This window comes from Dendronephthya gigantea, unplaced genomic scaffold (assembly GCF_004324835.1).
Source record: "Dendronephthya gigantea isolate DGI-Jeju-01 unplaced genomic scaffold, DenGig_1.0 000148F, whole genome shotgun sequence".
Lineage (NCBI taxonomy): Eukaryota > Metazoa > Cnidaria > Anthozoa > Malacalcyonacea > Nephtheidae > Dendronephthya > Dendronephthya gigantea.
The window spans coordinates 158,427-166,209 of NW_021163158.1; the positions used below are offsets into that span (position 1 = coordinate 158,427).

A 7,783-nucleotide genomic window follows, 5' to 3' on the forward strand; every position below is an offset into this window, starting at 1 on the left:
AAAAATGTAACATCTTAACATTGACCTTATCATTATGCTAATTAGCTTAACATTCACCTTATCATTTGATAATTTTGAACAAAATTCCCATTATTTTTGTGTAAATGTGTACTAAATGTCACCATATAGTCACAAGACATATCGATGAGCTATATTTATGATGAATCTTCTGATGCAAAGCCATAACATTTAAAAAATATAACATCTTAACATTGACCTTATCATTATGCTAAATAGGTTAACATTCACCTTATCATTTGATAATTTTGAGCAAAACTCTCTTTATTATCGTGTAAATGTGTACCAAATGGCACTAAATAGTCACAATGCATAATGATGACTTATATTGATAATGATTTTTCTGATGTAAAGCCAAAGTATACAAAAAAACGTGTTCCAAAGAATTTTGAACATTTCCAAACTTGTAATTTTCCGCATATATTAGCGAAATTAACAAAATTCTGCGGATTTTTAATTCTTTTTTTATAAAATAGCTTTTTTGGCAGACACAATTCCACTGTCCGCATAAAAAGGATTTTTGTCTTAGATGTATAAGGATTCCACTGTCCGCCGGTTTCAAGTTTGAGAGACATATAGGGGTGTCCGAATTTCGGAAACCCCTGTATCTCAATTCGAGAGACATATAGGGGTGTCCGAATTTCGGAAACCCCTGTATCTCAATTCGAGAGATATATAGGGGTGTCCGAATTTCGGAAACCCCTGTATCTCAATTCGAGAGACATATAGGGGTGTCCGAATTTCGGAAACCCGTATGTCTCAATGTTAGAGACATATAAGGGTGTCCGAATTTCGGAAACCCCTGTATCTCAATTCGAGAGACATATAGGGGTGTCCGAATTTCGGAAACCCGTATATCTCAATGTGAGAGACATATAAGGGTGTCCGAATTTCGGAAACCCCTGTATCTCAATGTGAGAGACATATAAGGGTGTCCGAATTTCGGAAACCCCTGTATCTCAATTCGAGAGACATATAGGGGTGTCCGAATTTCGGAAACCCGTGTATCTCAATGTGAGAGGCATATAAGGGTGTCCGAATTTCGGAAACCCCTGTATCTCAATGTGAGAGACATATAAGGGTGTCCGAATTTCGGAAACCCCTGTATCTCAATTCGAGAGACATATAGGGGTGTCCGAATTTCGGAAACCCGTATATCTCAATGTGAGAGGCATATAAGGGTGTCCGAATTTCGGAAACCCCTGTATCTCAATTCGAGAGACATTTAGGGGTGTCCGAGTTACGCAATGCACGGTATCTACAATTATTCGGGTTATATTCTCTACGCAAGTCGAATGGGCAATGGTCAAGTGAAACCAATTTAGAAGTATATTTTGTAAATTGCAAAGGAACATTCTGACAATTTAAAAAGTAAGTTGTCTTAATTAAATTTTCATTATGATATGTTTTCCCACGTAGAGCCGGGAATACCCAGCACACAATGAAGATGTATAATATATATTATATATATATATAGATTTATAGGTTCTAAAGTTCTTTCAACTTTCGCCTGGCCTCTCGTTCCTCCTCTTCTGTTTTTACCAGAATGAGGCAATTGCGCTCGATCGTGACTGCTGCAACACCGCCAGCTGCAAGAAAAAGATTTGACAAAGATGATAATTATAAAAGTTCATGATACTGTACCAGGTGGGAAACGTATATTATATATACATCATTCGAACAAAAGGGTGGCTTAATATTTTATATTTATGAGGTTAATGACATACCTTCGGGTAAATTAACATCTAATATCCAGTCACCCGAGTGACTGAACATTTCTACCAGCCGCAAACATGTCTCAAATTCTCTGTTTTGCCGAATTGACACAAATGAAGTTTGGGACCTTGCCAAACGCGAAGTTGAAGTGTTCTGGCAGAATTCGCCCAGATACCGAAGCATGGAGGACAACAAATGCTTCAACAGCCTCGTTCATGCCTGGTAATATATTCCCTACAGAGTGAAAAAGGACAACGATTAACCACTAGCTACAGTATTCTGCTACATGAATTGCGTACACAGTAACATTTTCTGCATTGTTTGGACAGAAGGAGGCCAGCCGCTCTGCTTGTGTTTGTCAACATAACAGGAAATTGCGAGTGGAATTATACACACTTCAAATTCAAATTAAAGCAAAATGAGTCAACTATAGTTCCCCGGCAGGAATCGAACCTACGCTTTTACGTGCATCGAAACCCCTAAATTTACGTGCATCTAGTGAAGTGCCCAAAATCACGCCTGATTGTGGATATATACTCCACAAACTGGAACAGTCATGCAGGAACACACACCACATGGTTGGCGGTTGCCTTAAAAATTACTAACTATCATCTGTTTATTTTTATTTTTTACGCCCCTTAATTTACAAAAACGTTCCAATAAGTTACTCATGACGTTCCCCTTTTTCCCACAAAAACCTAAATTTGTGTTTTCATCAGTGGGATTCACGCATTGCCTGTATGCATATCGCTTAAGCGCAAGGCTATAAAAGGCATTTATTAATTTATATATAGTACTTTATTGATATCAAAACAGTCTCGCCGGGACAAGGGTCTTGTATAATAAGGAGAGTGTTTATATACATTGATCACATACATCATACATTCAGCTGCATTCGAGATTAAAATTTTACTCGTATTCAATCCTTATAAATAATAATGACATGCCTACTTTTTCTCGGGCAAACAGGGATCATACGAAGCGCCATGCAATGAAACAAAATGAAAACGCAGCGCGAAAATGGAATTTCAGCGGTAACCAAATATAGATAACGACAGTGTCAAGCAATTTGATCACACATATATAACTATATATTATACATATGCATGCATAGCCTTTAAATAAGGCCTTTACATATGCTATATTTTTGTTCCTACTTATAGCTTTGCTCTTAAAAAGGAGGTTTCTTTCTTTCTACCTACTATAAATCCGAGAAGCCTAAAGCTAGCTAATATCAAAAAGGTTTCAAAATATCGAAACTTAATACATACCTTGAGAGGCTTATTATCCTCACTTTTCACGGCGGCAGCACTGATGATACTCGACGCCTGTCTTTGCTAGGGGCTTTCCAGCAACATATACATAAGCCTTTCCTTGCCTTACGCGAACCGACCACTTTTTCATTTGTGGCATATCTATATATAAAAACTCTCTCTCAAAACTACTGGCATTGACAATTGAAGCTCAATATGTTGAATGTGGGAAGAGCGCACATGCGAAGTATATCATATGAACATTACACCTGGTCAAAGCGGTAAACTCAACCAATAACAAAGAAAAGTTTTTTCCGTTGTCAGAGAGTTAATTGATGGGAATATCCTAATCCAATCAGTGGACTATTGTAAAATAAAAAAGGTTGTCAGGCAACAAGGAATCACCTTCGAGCTTCGGCACAATTTACTGATATATATGTATTGAATATGCTCAACAGCTAAACATTAATTATTGTTTATATATATTTTGCGAGAAGTGATCAAATTTGAGCACAATGTTGTCCTCACCAGATAAAGAAGATGACGATTCCTCTGTTTTCGAAATGGGGTTTTCAAGCTCACCTGAACCAATATCACCAGCATTGTCTTTAATGTCTTTGTTATCTACGAATCAGAAGCACCGGCGTCAGCCACCAGCAGCTCACCCGGTTTTGATATAAGATTTAGTGACAGTGAAAAATCATCTCCTCTCATACATTCAGAGGCAAAAAGTAAGAGCATCATGAATTAATAATGCCATATAATTATACATATATTTTTAATTTGTTTTTTCCCTATCTTATGTATGCAGTTTCAAACTCACTTGAGGCTTCTCCTTCATCAATCTCAACTAGTACAGATCTGCGCGAAGAATTTTCTTCACCATTTTCTGTTGGGTTAAGTAGCGACGCAAATGGATCCTTTCCTGATTCAAATTCTTCTGAACGTAAGTTCCTAATTATTACCAATCTTATATGAAACTAAGCTAAATAGAAAAGGCATTGGCGATTGCTAAAATTGGTTTCAGGTTTCAGAGCGATTTCTTATTTTGTGCTCTATTATGTGAAATAAGAATGCAAATTTTGTTATTTGATTTTAGATCTTTCGTGCAATCTTTTGCCTCACGATACGCCGTCAGCATATGTATTAAGTAGAAGCCCAAAAAAAGTCAAGAGAGCTTTACAATACGATTCAACCGATAGCAGTGGTAAGCGATAACTTTTTATGATATTTTGCAAGTTATTTTATTATATAAACACGCGATAATAATACTTCTGTATCCTGAGACACCATTCTGCAAATTTTCATATACTAAGCCGACTTTGCGTGCGCGCAACGATTAAAATATTTGGTCACTGAGGATTTACAGTTACATTATTCCCGGCACTTGTTTATGTGTCAAGCAATATGTTAGATTATAATTTTTTTCCCCAAGACCTGCAAGGCGTAAAGATTGTTAAATATATAAACCCATGAATTACAGGCTGTAAAAAAAACGCAATCACCAATATATTCATCAATATATTTAAGTGAATATTAAGCATTTTTTATGATTTTTGGCACTTCACTCGATGCAGGTAAATTCTAAAGGTTCGAATTAAGGGTCTTTATTTCGAGTGGAAATATACACACTTGAAATTCAAGCCACTGCGCATTGCACCGGCATCGCGATTCCTGCCGGAGAACTATAGATCCTCCGGCAGGAATAGTCAATAGTTGACTGATTTTTCCATCAACTGTTCCTGGCTTGAATTCGAAGTTTGTATAATTCCGCTCGAAATTAAGACCCTTTGAATCTTTAGTTTTTTTTATACAGACTGTATAACAACATATCATGTATATACCTATCTTCAAACAACAGCATCAAATGTGGTATAACAACTGCCTAAAATACCACATTTAATGCTAAGTTGTTTGAAGACGCTGCCGCGCTGCTCCCTCGTTATATTGGCACGCAACTTCATACAAGAATACTCATTTAATTGAATTAATTATTTTAAAGACACGTGGGGATAAATGGAACACCATACCCATGTAAATGAGAATGGATACTTTCGATTTTAGGATAAGGCGTTTTTCCATTACGGGCGAAGCGCGCTTAGATTTTTAAAGTAAAATAAAACGATTAGGGCTGTATATATCTAAGCACTGCTAATGTCAACTTGCAATTCGATGATGACATGCAGATTTTCCGCCAATACATAGCTACAAAGCTAAAATGTGTCACCAACAACAGCTAAGATTGATTGACGTCAAACATTGAGGCGCTGGCAAACCTGCGCCGGAAAAACACGTCATATTGAACACTATATGATTAAACCCAGAACTGGATACTTTATACATATAATGGGTGCGGATAAATGCATGTAGTTCAGGGACACCATGATAAACATAAAATCTTTAATTCAAATCAAAATGCCAAAATTCATTAAAATGGCAAAACGGATAATTTATACGCTATCAGTCGCGACAAACTAAACTTTTAGTAATATTTTAAAACTCTCAAAAAAATTTTCAATAGGACTAAGATATTTTCTTTGCGCATATTTCAGTAAAAAATTATTCCGAGGAATTAGCTCGAGAGAGGTACTACAAAATTATAGGGAGATACGTTATATGAGCCTTTGGACAAACCTACAACAAACACTCTATCTTACTGTTTAAGCTTACTGTAGGGTTTGATATCCAATTTTCCCTGCTTTGTCCTATAGATTTTAAAAGAAAATTCAATTTCAGAATGCTGGCTAGCAATATGCTATTCAAAAGTGTAACATGAATTTTGTTCTCTTAGATTTACGCTGGGCCATATCAACCACCTGCTGCCAGAGGAATCCGACATGATGACAACTATCTTCAGTCGCTTTGTCCTGGCGTGTTGGTTGCAGTGTATATTAGTAATTACAAAAAGAGACCGGTTATTGGTAATGTTTGTGAAGTTTTGAATTCAAGTTGCATTACTGGAAAGGTACATATACCGCGACCTGGCAACCCGTTATGGTTACGAGCAAATATGGTGAAATACCTTGGACAGACACTCTTCCAAGAGATTCAGTAATTCTCTGCTCGTTCTAACTTGACGATAACAACCATCTCCAAGAAAATACCAGAAAATATTTAAAACGGTGGTATCGGGAGGAAGCTAAAAGGGCTAGGGGTCTGGATTAATTTAAAAAAATATATTTTCTACGCTTGTACCTATAATTATACAGACGCAAGATGCTAAATTTTTAAGTGCAGAAGCATTGGAGAATATTACCCTCAATATCATTATCGCATGCTAACTAAAATGTATGCCAACATTCAAATGACTCATTTATCTTCAGGAATTATCACTGATATGAATAATAAACACTACCTAAGTATGGACTGCATTGTTAAGTGTTTTGAGTTTTTATAATAACCCATTAACCCATTGTAGATACAGTGCACTAGCTACGTTACTCGGACACCCCTATATGTCTCTCACATTGAGATATAGCTAGTGGTTTCCGAAATTCGGACACCCTTATACGTCTCTCACATTGAGATCAAGGGTTTCCGAAATTCGGACACCCTTATATGTCTCTCACATTGAGATATAGGGGTTTCCGAAATTCGGACACCCTTATATGTCTCTCGCATTGAGATATAGGGGTTTCCGAAATTCGGACACCCTTATATGTCTCTCACATAGAGATATAGGGGTTTCCAAAATTCGGACACCCTTATATGTCTCTCGAATTGAGATATAAGGGTTTCCGAAATTCGGACACCCTTATATGTCTCTCACATTGAGATATAGGGGTTTCCGAAATTCGGACACCCTTATATGTCTCTCGCATTGAGATATAGGGGTTTCCGAAATTCGGACACCCTTATATGTCTCTCGCATTGAGATATAAGGGTTTCCGAAATTCGGACACCCCTATATGTCTCTCGCATTGAGATATAGGGGTTTCCGAAATTCGGACACCCTTATATGTCTCTCACATTGAGATATATATAGGGTTTTCCGAATTTCGGACACCCTTATATGTCTCTCACATTGAGATATAAGGGTTTCCGAAATTCGGACACCCTTATATGTCTCTCACATTGAGATATAGGGGTTTCCGAAATTCGGACACCCTGTGTTTTGTAAAAATTCTACTGATAAGTATGTTTTTGGTAAGTATTAACTTTTCCTCAGATTTTCTCGCTTTTTATTGATTTTGGAGCCATAGTTGGTTCACTCCGCTAGTATTTTCGAAAAACAGTAAAAACGAGGCCATATTTTTCTTACTCCGCGAGAAATAGGCTTTTTCACCAACGAAATTTTAACATATATCCGCAAGAAAATGACTTTTATAATGAAACTCGCAGTGAAGTCCGCTGAATTTAGCAATTTAAAGATATTTTTGCGGAAAAAAATAAAAATTCCGCAGAATTTAGCAAAATTTGGCTAATTTTGGCGGAATTTTAAAGTTTGGAATATGACAAATTTCATTGGAAGGCGTTAAAAATATAGCATTTTAACATTGACCTTATCATTATATTTTGTTGTATAATGTTCACTCCCCCCTGGTAAATGGTTCTTTTGCAACAAATAGACTCCTTAAGTAGATAAGTTGAAAATAATGGGAAAATAAAAGTGGCATCTTAACATTCTACTTATCATGTAGTGTGGACGCGGACGGGAACGGGGACGGGGACGGGGACTAGGACGGGGACAGGGACGGGGACGCCAAGACTATAGCAATAGCTTTCTTGCATTAAAGTGCAGGCGAGCTAAAATGGAATTTTGGAAGCAGAATACCTGACATGCGTTGCACTATCAT

The 7,783-nt window shown here is 37.0% G+C and overlaps 2 long non-coding RNA genes across 2 annotated transcripts; one reads left to right on the top strand and one right to left on the bottom strand.

The window, feature by feature from the left end:
• Positions 1–1,277: 1,277 nt before the first annotated feature.
• Positions 1,278–3,894, bottom strand: LOC114536831. The gene is made up of 5 exons (XR_003688489.1): positions 3,811–3,894; positions 3,516–3,611; positions 3,006–3,149; positions 1,746–1,968; positions 1,278–1,607 (listed from the first exon to the last, which is right to left on the bottom strand). It is a non-coding gene; the product is annotated as an uncharacterized LOC114536831 (long non-coding RNA).
• On the top strand, positions 3,627–6,484 carry LOC114536832. Its single transcript, XR_003688490.1, has 4 exons — positions 3,627–3,718; positions 3,799–3,933; positions 4,087–4,194; positions 5,779–6,484. It is a non-coding gene; the product is annotated as an uncharacterized LOC114536832 (long non-coding RNA).
• Positions 6,485–7,783: the final 1,299 nt, after the last annotated feature.